The following is a 13,945-nucleotide window of genomic DNA, read 5'->3' as shown; positions in this document are numbered from 1 at the left end:
GCAGGTCTACACTTGCAATTATCCCAGAAGGGGTAATCTCATCCCGTACTTTGTTGTTTTTAATTTTTGCCTTCTTCCACAACACATTCCACACCCATTGTCAGTGACCTGCCCTAACACTGAACAATTCTTTCACTGTGATGAAACCAAACCACTCTTGCTACTTCCAAGGAAAGCTTTCTCATCGCATCATCGCAATCTAACACAATGAGAGGATATCATTAAAATGCCCATTTGTCTTCCATGCTCTTCTGTTCGAGCAAGGGACCTGAGGATCAGCAACTACGCCCTTTATCGTGGAGCATCTCTACTTATTTTTGCTCTTAATTTTTGCTCCATGTCTCTTATTAGCAACTGTCTCTTAATTATCAGTACTGTGGGATCCCCCAGCTGGATATGGAAATCAAGTTGGGTACTCAGGTGTCAAGTTTAATTAATCTGGGTGAGAAAACTGTAATCCGTGGTTATCCTGCTAATCAAAAGGTGTATTACCAAACTTCCAGGACTTCACTCTGTTGTTTACAGTCGAGAATTACAAATTTTCATTATTGAACCAGAATCTCCCCTAACAGTAAAAGCTGATGAATGCTGAGTGTTGGCAGTGGGACAGGCACTGTGTTGAGAACTTTACGCCCTCGATCTTTAACCCTATGACAGCTCAGCAGTGAGGATCAGGGCAACTCTCTTGTACAGGATCATACAAGTAATGTGTGGCAGAACCAGAACTTGAACCTGGATTAGTAAGACTCCAGTACACAATCACAGACAGACAGGTGGATGGAAGGCATCTCAGGAGGAACGGGAGGAGCAAAAGCGGGAAGGTTTGTGAGGCTGAATCAGTGCCTTTTGGCAATGAAAGAAGAGATGAGAGGAGGACCTGTCACTTTGCCAGGCCCTATTTTGGAAAAGACTGTTGGAGTTAACCAAAACCACAAGCCAGAGTGAGTTTGTATTCATGATGGGAAAATGGATTAAGTGTTATTAGAAACTGCCTCTCCCAAATGCCTTTAGAAGGTCAACAGCATGAGGACGCCTGGGTGGTGCAGTCAGTTGAGCCCCTGACTCTTGGTTTTGGCTCAGGTCCTGATCTCAGGGTTGTGAGATCAAGCCCCGCAACAGGCTCTGCGCTCAGCGTGGAGTCTGGTTAGAGATTCTCTCCTTCTCCCTCTGGCCCACCTGTGCACCTTCAAATAAGAAATCTTAAAAAAAAAAAAAAAAAAAAAGAGGGCGGTCTCACACAGGGAACATGGTGAGGACCACGAATCACAGTTTTGGAGACTCACATGCCTAACATTGTGCTTCCCGGTCACGGGTCATGGTCAGCCACTATCAGCCAGGTGTGCCTGGCAGTGAGATGAATCACGGGGAAAATCAAGTTCTGGCCAGACCCTGTTTGGATTGATTGACTCCAGCCCACCTTCTGCGTGGCTGCCTGAATGAATTTCTAAAATACAAACCTTACCATCTGAGCCTCTCCCGAAAACTGTCAACACTTCTCATTGTCTGCAGGATGTGGCCCCTTCTCCCTCGCCTGGCGCTTGTCCTGCCTACTCACATCCTCATTTGTTGCCCATCTGTCTTTTCACTTCTTCAGCAGTCTTCTCCTCTTTCTTTACGTAGCCTCAGCTCACACACCGCCCCCTCTGTGAAACCTTTGCGGACTTTCCAAGGCTGACGTAGGCTTCCTTTCTCCCAAGCATCTCCACTCCCTGGTAAAAGCTTCCCTGGTCATTATTTATTTCTCTACTGGATTGTCAGTTTCTTGGAGGAGAGGACTGTCTTTTATTTATGTTTGCATCCCTGCTACCTCAGACTAGGTGCTCAATGAGTAGTTTTTGAGGAACCAAATGAACGAAGGGCACTGAACCACTGCGAGGTAGGGACTCAAGGACCTTGGCACTGGTCTTCATTAAGTTGTGGTATTTCATACGTTCCTTTCTGGGAGAATCAGTCTCATAGTAATCCATATAGGAGAAGAGTCAGTGCCGTCACATGTATAAATATAACGCTCAGGCAACAGATGGGAGGAATCTTTCATTTCGCCGTACGGAAAATTGCCTGCCCACCCGGAGACTGTTTCTTTGTTGTCGCCTTCATCACTAAATTTTGAACATCTTAAAGCCAATATCCTCAGGATTCGGCATAAAGGTGGTGCTTAGTGATGTCGGATGCATGAAGGAAAGCAGGGAGGGGTTAAGACTCCCCACCTCTACCCCCTCTGTCCTGGAACTACCGTGAGAAAAGCCAACAGTGTCTCTCATTATGGGCCCAGGACAACAGAAACGGGAAACATGACCATAAAACTTATCGCATTCACAATAAAAAGATCTCACGACACACATAAAGTAAAATAAAAGAATCCTTGTGTGTATGCGTGTGTGTGTGTGTGTATGTGTGTGTGTGTAGAGGGGAGCGGGTAATTCCCGTTCTTTTTCTAGTTAATTCTGTGATCTTGGGCCAGATCCTTTCCTCCTCAGTTGCTCAGTTTCCCCATTTGGAAAACAAGTCAGTTGGACCAGACAACCTTTAAGGCCCTTCTAACCGCACTGTTCACTGATCAGCAGCTGAAGTTCTGTAAAGTTGAAAAGATGAGTCACAGACTTCAAATCGACTTGTCTCAAAACAGTATAACACATGTTGGCTCTGTGGGTTCTTCATCTGGGTACCCGTCAGTACTTGAATATTTGTTGCCTAAGAAGGGAGGGGACAGACATGGGGGTGTATGATTTTAAAGCTAGCATTCCAGGTTATAAGATAAAAACCAGCCAAGCCCCAACCCAAATGATTTCTCATGGTTTGCATGGCACTAGAGAGACTCAGTGTTAGCCAAGGAACAGGACTGATGGGGGAGATCTGGTGTGGGCAAAAGAAGCAGAAATGAGCCCATGGGTAAGGAAAGCCTAGCACCAACTTCCCAAGGATACCCAGAAAAGACCACATTTTTATACTCAATAGTTTACAAAAGGCTCCGTGCGACAACAGTTACCCATGTAACAGTCCAGTAAGAAAGAGATTATCACCAACCCGCCCTTTACTGATAAGGGCTTTGAAGCTCGAAGGAATGGGTACTCTGTCTTAGCTCAACCAGCAGAGAAAGCTTAGTACAGAACAGAAGTCGTTCTCCAGGGGTGGCTCAGTGGGTTAAGCCTCTGGGGCCTTCAGCTCAGGTCATGATCTCAGCGTCCTGGGATCGAGCCTCGCATCTGGCTCTCTGCTCAGCAGGGAGACTGCTTCCCCTCTCTCTCTCTCTGCCTGCCTCTCTGCCTACTTGTGATTTCTCTGTCAAACAAATAAACAAAATCTTAAAAAAAAAAAAAAAAAAAAAAAAAAGAAGTCGTTCTCCAGAACCCCACTGGTTTCCTAACACAGGCCACCATCTTCTCCTGCCTGGATTCTGCAAATACTTTCTCACTGGCCTGCCTGCCTTGGGTCTTGCCCGCCTCTCTTCCACTTCCTACCCAGTCTCAATAGCAGAACTGCAGAGCCGAGGAACCAGAGCGTGAATGAGTGCTCTTAGCACAGATCTGGGAGACTTCCTGTAGGAGGAAAAGGCTGGCCAGGGGAGGCAATGAGCGCCCATGAGCTTCGTTCCTCCACAAACCCTTTGCGTCTGAGAGAGAGAGAATTCAAGGAGCATATGTGTATGTGCATGTGTGTGCTGGCCCAAGCTTGTCCTTTACCCCCTCCAATATCTAAGTCCAGCCTCTCAGAACACAGCAGGGCCCGCTGAGTGCGAGGAGGTGCCCAGACCAGCAGGCCTGGCTTCTTCCAGGTAATCCGGCCATTAGCCTGGCTGAACCTTGGCGAGATTTGTGCAAAGCCTGGTGGCCGAGATGGAGAGGCCCAGGCACACGTGTGGATACACAACAGGTTAAGCACACCAGTGCGGAAACAGGCCTGGAGGTACGGCTCGAGCGGAGGAAGGACTTCCGGGGCTCAGTTGGAGGCTGAGGGAGTACAGCGCCAGGCAGAGCAGAGCTGGCTGTAGTGTCAGATTACGGGGCCAGCCCTGAATACAGCAGGTGCTCTCTCTCAGTCCTGGGCTCCTCACTTGTACACTGAAATAACTGGAAGAGACAGGCCTTGTCATGCTTAGTCTCCTGCCTAGATGACTCCTTCTTTTCCTTCCCACTTGTCTAAACAACCAGGCTAGGTTCCAACACTGTCTTCCCTGTGACACTTCTCCACAAGCTCTTACCAGCCCCTCTTCTCCTTCTTGATCGAACAGTTTGCATCAATAATGACCCATGGCCCAGTTAGCTCTGGGCAACTCAGCTTGGCGGACATTTGCAGGTGTGGTCTACAAGAAAGGTTCTGTGCGAGGCACGGTGGGAGAAAGATGTGGTTCTTGAAAAGCTCAGAAATGAGTGCAGGAGACATTCCTGCCCATTGGAATGTGGGGTACGATGAGACGAGTGCTCAGATCAGAGAGATAGAGAGCACAGGGGACAGAGAGACAACTGACCACCAGGTCAGGCAAGTTCACCTGTCTGGTTCCCAGGTGAGAGCTCTAAGTTGGTGTTCCCCAAGCTTGCCTGAGTACAAAATCATCAGTGCTACTATCGTTAAAAATGCAGCTTCACGAGACCCTCCCTCAGAAGCAAATCTATACTTTCAGCAAGCGACTCGGGCCAATTTGGGGAGCACTGATGAAAACCATGAACACGAATCAAAGTAGACGGTCTGAGGAGGAAGCATTCCAAGAAGCACAGACATAATCCAAGTTCTCGCTGATGCCTCACTCCCTCTGCCTGACACCTCTGATGTTGTTCAAGATCCTATACTGAGGATTAACATTAATAATTTAAGGGGCACCTGGGTGGCCCAGTCAGTTAAGCTTCTGACTCTTGATTTCAGCTCAGGTTCTGATCTCAGGGTCATGACATCGAGCCCTGTGTTGGGCTCCACGCTGTGCACGGAGTCTGCTTAATATTCTCTCTACCCCTCCTTCTGACCCTACCCACCCTTTAAAAAAAAAAAAAATTAAAAATCTCTCAACTAGAGAAGACCAAAGCTTGAAAAGATTTGCCTTCGGGCTCTTTTGCTTTAATTCGCTTAATTTTAGGTTAGAGAGTTTGAGGCTCTCCAAGATCACGTGGGCTCCCCAATGACAGAGTAGGCATGAAACCCTGGTCTCCCGACCCAGCTGGGTGCTCTCACCCTCCTACCCCAGCAGTGAGCTGTCCCCATACCAAACACCCAAAGCCTAGGAGCCAGGACACATGTTTATCTCTGAGCAGGGATGTTGAAACAATCTCCATCACCACCTCCCTTGGATCCTATGAACAAATGAAACTAGGTTGCTAGTTTCCAGAGACTGTTAAAACCACCCTGAAACCCAGGCCTCAAAGTTGCCAAGTGCACTGTGTGGGGGTTTCTTTTCTAATAAGGACAATTATCTGACACGATGGTTCTATCTGCCCCTCCAGTCTGGCTCCTCCCAAGGCCCCAGCAGCATCTCTCTAAAGGCAGAGTATGGATCCCCGGCTGGCCTTTCTATCTCTGGGGACCAGAGAAGCTTCAGAAAAGGCGAGAAATCCTTTCTTACTGCATTCTCTGATGACTTTACCTCACGCCCTAAACCTCGTGGGACTGCAGCCGAGGTCTGGCCCACAAGCATAACACAGGTGGGAGGTTAGGAGGGCGCAGACTGCATCCCTGGGGACTCAAGGCCAGAGTCCTTATTTGATCTGCAACGAGGAAAATGTTTTGATGGCAGTGGCAAAGGCCCTGTCAGGGCAAGCGACAAGAGTTCCAACCCAGAAAGAACAATAAATACTTGAAGGTGAAAGCAAAGTGGGCCCTAGGCAGCAAAAAAATCATCTGCTCTAACCCCTTCATTTTCTAGAAGCGTCCCAGGAAGGTTAGGGAACTTGTGTTACGGAACAGGGCAAGTCCATAACAGGGCCTAGCTAGCAGCGCCCTGACTAGTTAGCCTCGGCAGGACGACACAGTGGCTGCCATGATGCCCAGGCTTGTGACTCTTGGGCACTGACATGGGCTGAGGGTCCTAGGCTCTGCAGGACCAGAATGAGCCACACCAGGTCCCTGTGACCGGGCTGTGAAGAAAGGTGGTCTTCCTTAGGCCTGCCCCAGCTGCTTCCAGCCAAGTTCCCACCCGAGTGCTCCCTCTGCAGCTCAGGTGTGGAGTCTGAAGGCATTGCCTGGGGACAGCCCTGACCCAAGATGGCAGCTGCTGGTGGACATTAGCTCTTGGATCTGACTAAGCGGTTCTTTTTTAAATATGAAACGCTTCACAAATTTGCGTGTCATCCTTGCGCAGGAGCCATGCTAATCTTCTTTGTATTGTTCCAATTTTAGTACATGTGCTGCCAAAGCGAGCACTTGACTAAGTGGTTCTAAACTAAAACTCGCCTGGTCACCAGGTGGCAGGTGCTCAGGAACTCTGATCTGTAAGGGGGTCAAGTGGTCCAACCAGCCTTGGGGGTCAGACTCCACCGCCTTCGTCCTCCTTTGCCAGGCACAAAGGACATCACTCAAGCACCTGGGAAGCACGGCTAAGCCCGAAGCCACCTTGGTGCCCGGGTGTTAAGCTAGGACTTGGGGAAAGTTTCTACTCTGACCCAGTCCATCTGGCAGGTTCCCTTCCCCTTTCTGTTTGGTCACAGTGTCTCTTCCATCTTTCACTGGACTTAGTTGAGTGGTACAAAAAAGTGGGCTGGAGGCAGACCCGGGGTCAAATGATGTTCCTGTCGCGCACACAGTATGTGACTTATGAGCAGCTCCTTGGCCCACTGGAGACTCAGTTTCCTCATTTGTCAGAGGGAAATTTGCGCACAGGGCTGTTACGAGAATTAATTAGATAACACACTGAATTCCTACCCACGGTGCCTTCCAAGTAGCAGGTGTTCAACAAACAGTAGCTATTATGAGCCTCATCATGGGACCCAGCAAACTGGGCTGCTCCAGACGATGGGGAGGCAGACTTTTCAAGATCCAGGCCCATATATCTAGGCGTCACCTTAACCTTGACACCGCGTGCCACACCTGGTACGTGTAAACAGAAGAACGCAAATGGTGACACCTGGGGGATTTTGCTGTGGTCCTGCTTCTTCACTGTCAAGTTGAAGTGTTTCTTGTCCAACCTGACAGAGGAAAGTCATCCGAGGACCCTGTATGCCTAAAGCATCAACTACTGAGTGAAGTTTCCATCTAATTCTCTGCTCACCCACTGAACAGAAGTGTAGCTGATTAATAGCTGGTAGCGTTTCCTCTGGGAGGGTTTCAAGCAGCCACCCACTTTTCCGCATCTTATTTTTACACCCCTGTGAGTCTTTCTCCAACTCTTCTCTGTGTGTCTGAGCATCAATTTCTATGAAAGGAAACGGTCGTCTCTGGCAGTGTCAGAACCTCACTGAGTTCTGTGAGGTAACAGAGGAAATGCTTTCATTAATAATCACAGCCTTCTGTCCAACAGATTGTGTGCTAGGTTGTTTTGCCAAGTCCCTGTGGGGAAGGACCGTGGTCCTTATCTCTGATCAGCAGGGAGCTGCGGGAGAGAAGTACAGAGCAGGGGCGCCCATGTCACCAGCACATCCCCAGTCCCGGGGCAAGGAGCATCCTTGGGCCTCAGCCGTGCCTGCCCTCTCTTTGCTCTCAGAGTTAAGGACTCAGCTCTCCTGAGGGGCCAGTGACATATCCAAGTGTCTGTCAATAGTAGCAGAATCACTGAGGTCTCTTGACTGTTAGGCTGGTGGTCTTTCCTTTCTGAAAGCTGTTTGCATTTACCATGTTCCTAAATTGTTATCTCTACAGAAATTCTAAAAAATAGTTTAACTCACGTTAAATACAGAGAACTTTGAAATTCTCGTGTCGAGGTGCCTTGATGAGAGTAAAATGTTCTATTTGAAGGAAGTATGACATGAGAAATAATTCAATAATTCAGTTATTCAGTTATTCAACAATCTTTTACTCAATATTACGCTATATTACAAAGATAAGTATGGTTCCCCAATCTATCTGCAGGGTAAGCCTTTCCTGGATGCTAGACAATCTTTCCCTCTGCCTGCTGGACCTCTCCACCGTGGAATCCTACAACCATACCAAACTCAACATCTCTTCCTGTGCTCTTCTCTGGGGAAATGGCCCTGCCATCTGCCCAGATTCCCATTCAGAGCCTGGGGGTTATCCAGGACTCTGTCTCTTCTCACAAAGCCAATCAAGTGAAGTAGTTTGTAGACCCTGCTTCCCAACTCTCCCTCTAAATCCATTGACTTTTCTCTCACCACTACCTCAGCTGAGGCTGCCATCATCTCTCACTTTTATCATTATCCAAACTTGCTTCTCCATTGACAGTCTGCTCTTCTGAAACCCATCTTCCACGCTATAGCCAAATGACCTTTCTAAAACACCAAATCCATCATGCCATTGTCCTGTGGAATCCTTTCAGTGGTCTCCTATTAGCCTCACTCTGAATCCAACCCTCAGTGAGGCTTTCTAGGCCTGTTCACCTGGGCCTCCCCTGCCCCACATGCAAGATCTCTTTGGTCTCACCCCTGTGTATGATCCCATCCTAGGTTCCAACTTGCTACATTATCTCAAACCTCTGGTGTGTACCAGCTGTTCCTCTTGCTTTGAGGGAAGTTGCCATTTTCTCCCCTTTAGCCTTCTAGGAAATTCTAAACCATGTACCAGACATAGATGAGGTACCTCGTCTGGGTGACTTTGCTGTCTGGCTTCCTCTTTCACACCCTGACGTCTGCTGTCACCATACCACCGGCCAGGGTGTGGTTACCGTACAGCACATCTGGTTGCCTTCGGCATGTCTGCCACCTCACTAGACACGGGCTTCCCCAAGGGCAGAGTGATTGTCAGGTTCACCTCAGACTACACTGAACAGGTGCCCAGGAAATGCTGTTGAATCAATTAATTACTGTGTGGTCTCTGTCAACAACTAGCTGGAGCTTATCAGCTGAGCGATAGGAGAGAACATATGAAACAGAGATCAAAGATGAATGTGCTAAGTGCCATTAGGGAGACAGGCACAAAGTGGAGATGGAGAGGGAGGAACAGAGAAAGAGGAGGGTGTGAGAGGGAACCCCAATGAATCAGTAACAAAACTACTTTAGGAGCTGAAAAATTGGGTAAAGAATTATTTGCAAAGTAGCCCTTCAAAATTATCTCAAGGAAGCAATCGCACAAATCCAGAGAGATGTAGATATCAGGACGTTACCTCCAGCATTGTTTAAAACCATTTTTAAAACACCGCACCTTTTCAAAAAACAACTTAAATGTCCATCATGGAAAACTAGTTAAATTGATTTTGTTAGAATGACAGAGAGGTGGGGCGCCTGGGTGGCTCAGTGGGTTAAGGCCTCTGCCTTCGGCTTAGGTGATGATCCTGGGGTCCTGGGATTGAGCCCCACATCGGGCTCTCTGCTCCGTGGAGAGCCTGCTTCCTCCTCTCTCTCTGCCTGCCTCTCTGCCTACTTGTGATCTCTGTCTGTCAAATAAATAAATAAGATCTTTAAAAAAAAAAGAATTACACAGAGGTTAATTACGAAGCCATTAAAAGTGGTAATACAGATCTACACTTAATGACATAGACTGGTATTGATTCAATGTCATTTATTTAAATTAAAACATGGAAGTATACAAAACAACTATGTGTTTTCAAGGATAAACACTTAACCAAGGACATGTATTAAACACAATAGAATGGAAAGAGGAAATGGGAATAAGTACAGAAGATGAAAAAATATAGAATAAAACCCAGGAGGGGCTTAGATAGGCAGTGATGATAGTGTGCCACGGACAGAGGAGTATGATGAACATAAATGTACACTTGAAGTCCAAGAAAAGAAAGGAAAAAGGAGAGAAGATAATGTAATATGCTGTTAGAGTTAAAAAAAAAAGGAGTCACAAAACAGTAGGTGCAGTATCACCTTGCCTTTGCTTTATACATACACATGCTCAACTGGTGTGCACACAATGTTTGGGCAGGACACAATTTACATCAAAATCTTAACAGCGGTTCTAACTGCTGGTAGGTGGTAATATTTCACTTTTCATTACGTTTCTGAACTTTTTATAATGAATGCACATAACATTTATAATCAGAAATATATACATAAGTAATTCTAACAAACAAACAAAATGGCTTTTGTTCATAAAATCATCAATCTCGGGAGTCCTGAAAGTACTTTCACGGTGCTTTCAGTTAAAGCCACTCCCTTTCCAACAATCTATTCACAGCAATAGGTCAGGGTTCACTTGCAGACCAAAGACCGTTAGTTCTGACGCCCATCCTGGGTTGCTCTGGGTGAAGAAATGAATATGAAGAGTGGCTCAGAAGGACCCTGGATCTGTCTCAATGCCCTGGAGATGAGGAGACACAGTGTTGGCGGATGTCCAGGTCAGAGTCCCTGACCCTCAGGATCTGCCATGTCAGGAAACCACTCTGAGGCTCAGCGCAACCATGTGTGAGATTGATGATAACAATATCCATCTTGGTGTGTTAGCACATGGTTTAAATGTGTTAGGAAAGAGTTTTATAAATGCTAAAGCACTATCCAGTGTTCATTATAATGACTGAAATTCAAATTCAAAAGATAGAAAATTCAAACATAGAAATGATGATCCCATAGATCATCACTGCTGGTTGCCTAAAGCCAGATTAGGATTGTCTAATGAGGTCCAGAGAGATCTACTCCAAGGTCAAAGAAAAGGTCCAAGAAGGTGAAAGGGAGCAGAATTTGCTACCCCAATATATGTCTCTCTGGCATAGGATCCTTTGAGGCTGATTATTTTTAAGCAACAGCAGACATAGGCGAATCTCTAAAATATGAGTGGAAAGAGACATTTACATTTATAAGGGAAATCTCCATTTGTAAGGGTGTTTCCTTCTGCAGCATGAAGGGGGAGAAGGCTAAATCCCTAGAAACTTTTGCCAGTGGGGAAGGCAACTGACTTAAGTGTTCATAACAATCACACTCTTGTTTCCTGTGCTTTGCCTGACAGTACCCCCAAACTGCTTCCCATCCCCACGATCCCCTTTTGTGTTTAGCTGGAGATAGTATTTAAAGTGATCGCTTGGGCCATTTCAGTGAGTTCTTCAGTTTTCCTGGGTATCTCCCTTGTATTTAGGAGGTATACATGTTATTACGCTTATGTTTATTTTTCTCCTGTTAGCCTGTTTTTTATTATGGGGGTCAGAGGCAGGAATCTTAGCCAAGAACCTAGAAGGGTTGAGGGGAAATTATTTTTTCTCCCCCAAAAGACTTTGGAAACAGTAATGTCACCAGATGTGTCTGTGGATCAACCTTCCCTACCCTCTTTCCAGGAAATAAGGAAGCGGTGATTTCCTTATTGAAGGAAGCCACCATTCTCAGTCCTCAGTCTGGAACTGCTGGCTATGATGCCAACTGATACTTAAAAAAAAAAAGTTTCCCGGGTCCCTCCCAAATGTCCTGTGTTGACTGCTTTGACAGGTTCATTGACCACACATTTCCCTAAAGCACCAAACTTGGTTCCAGTCCCACATCTATCAGCGTTTTCCTGAGTGACCTTAGCCAAGGTCAGCTTCTATTCTGAGTTTCAATTTTCTTCAAAATTTCTAGGGAAGTTTCTACCTCACCTAATTCACCAGGTCATTGTAAGGGACAGATCACAGAGGCCATTTGGAAGTGGTAAAACTGTTCCTAGCTCTTAATCTAGGGCACTTTCTGGACACATCAGGAAGGGAAACTAGACCCAGATATATGGAAATAAGCGGGTTTGTTAGGCAGGGAAAACAAGAGAGGGAGTAAATTGCAAATCCCAGCACGAAAGAGCAAAGACACCTGTTAATAAGCAGCTCACAGAAGGCTGACAAAGAAGCTGGGGGAAGAGGACACGACCATGGGCCACTTGTAGCTTTGGGAGGTGGACGGAAAGCGTATATTTACCAAAGGTTGCTGGAGGAGTGCTGACCCTCTCCAGGGAGGTTCCTTGTCTTTGATATGTTTCCAGGTCTGAATTATGCTTGCCCTGTCCTTGCTGGGCTTTTGTGAAGTATCCAGCAAGGCTGGAACAAAGCACTTTATTGTGGTGCTTGAAAATTATCTTGGCTAAAAGGGACAATGCCAAGGCTGAGTGGGCTAATATTAGACCTTCCGGTGCTGTTTGACTTGGCAGTTGTGCACACAGGCTGCTAACGTGGCATCCTCCACTCGCCTTCCTCCCAGTCACCGTGTGCCTTCTGAGAGCACAGGTAGCGTGTGCTGAGGGAGAGGAAGTGCTTCTTCCTCTGGCACCCTGTGAGGATGACAAATGCTGCTGGGCTGTGTCACTGCCACTTGGAGCAGTGTATTGAGTAATCACTTGAAGGGATATGCTTCCCCACCAGCCGATTTGCATATTAAGATTAAGCCCTTAATCGAATGCCCTTCCATGTTGAAACCCAAAGGAAATCGTAAGACCTATATATCGTATCACACATTTGAACATTTTATTTACCTTTATTTACTTATTTATTTATTTATTTATACTTATTATTTATACTTATTATTTATTTATACCTATACCTAGAATTTAACCGCTACATAATCACCACAGAACCCAGAGAACCAGCTACAAGTACCTTACGTCATGCTGTGTAGTGATGCCATCTACAAGGAAGAGCATAGGCCTAGAAGCTAGAAAGAGGGAGATCCCAAGCTAGAGCTTCCATTAGCTGGTGCTTTGGGGAAAGTTCATCTTGTTCATTCAACTTTAAATGTCTATGCTAATAAGTGCCTCAAAAGGTTAAATGAAACATACAAAGAAGCAAACAAACACAAAACAGAAACAGACTTATAAATACAAAGAATAAACTGATGATTGCCAGAGGGGAAGGTAGGAAGGATGGGTGAAAGAGGTGAAGGAGATTAAGAGGTACAAACCTCCAGTTATAAAATAAGTAAGTCATTAAGATGAAAAATACTGCATAGGAAGTATAGTCCATAACATTGTAATGACTTTGTATGGTGACAGATGGTAACTACACTCATCATGCTGAGCATTTATAATGCATATAATTGTCAAATCACTATGTTGTACACCCAAAACTAATCCAATTTCATAGGTTAACTCTACAACAATAAGCAATTTTTTGAAAACTTAAGTGAAACAATAAATTTATAAGACTGATATTTTAGCAGTAATCACCATAGTTTATATCATCCTACTAACTATGTGTTCATGGATTATGAACTGGATTATGTTCATGGATTATTACTTCATCTTTTTTTTTTTAGATTTTTTATTTATTTATTTGACAGAGAGAGAGATCACAAGTAGACGGAGAGGCAGGCAGAGAGAGAGAGAGAGAGAGAGGAAGCAGGCTCCCTGCTGAGCAGAGAGCCGGATGTGGGACCTGATCCCAGGACCCCGAGATCATGACCTGAGCCGAAGGCAGCGGCTTAACCCACTGAGCCACCCAGGCGCCCCTATTACTTCATCTTTATAATAATTTAATGAAGTAGATACCACTATGTCTCCATTTACAATCAAGGCAAATGAGACTTAGAGAATTTAAGAAACGTGACCAAGGCCACACAGAAAAAAAATGGTGGAGCTGGCACTTGAACTCTGGAAGGCTCTTATCTACCATTCACTATTCTGCTCTATTAAAGGAGATGAGAGAGAAGAAAGTACTTTTCAGGACAGAAACTGTTACTTCAATCTAAAGTTCATCATTCTCTTTTCTTGCCTGAGTGTTGCCCTGATCTGTGCATTTCTTTACCCAAGTAAGACAATTCCAGGTACTAAGCTTTGGTTGTTCTCTCCCAACTGCTTGCTTCTGGGCCCCAAGGGGACTGGGGTAGGTCTTAGATGCCAAATACAAGAGCAGCAATGGAAGAAACTGAGGATGCTTAAGCTGGAGAAGCAAGGACTCAAAAAAGGAAATTTGAGCTCTCCTTGAACAAGTGAAGGATTTACTGGCACAAAAATAGACCTATAGATC

At 45.8% G+C, this 13,945-nt stretch overlaps 1 protein-coding gene and 1 non-coding gene across 2 annotated transcripts in view; both read right to left on the bottom strand.

Moving 5' to 3' along the window:
- The window catches only part of VSNL1 (visinin like 1), a 99,844-nt gene that overhangs the window by 59,680 nt on the left and 26,219 nt on the right, over positions 1 to 13,945 (bottom strand). The gene's annotated exons all lie outside the window — the stretch shown is intronic.
- On the bottom strand, positions 6,239 to 6,345 carry LOC116873310. Its single transcript, XR_004383783.1, has one exon. It is a non-coding gene; the product is annotated as a U6 spliceosomal RNA (small nuclear RNA).

This window comes from Lontra canadensis, unplaced genomic scaffold, assembly GCF_010015895.1.
Source record: "Lontra canadensis isolate GAN:19392208 unplaced genomic scaffold, GSC_riverotter_1.0 scaffold32, whole genome shotgun sequence".
NCBI classification, from domain to species: domain Eukaryota; kingdom Metazoa; phylum Chordata; class Mammalia; order Carnivora; family Mustelidae; genus Lontra; species Lontra canadensis.
This window is presented reverse-complemented; position numbering and strand designations above follow the sequence as displayed.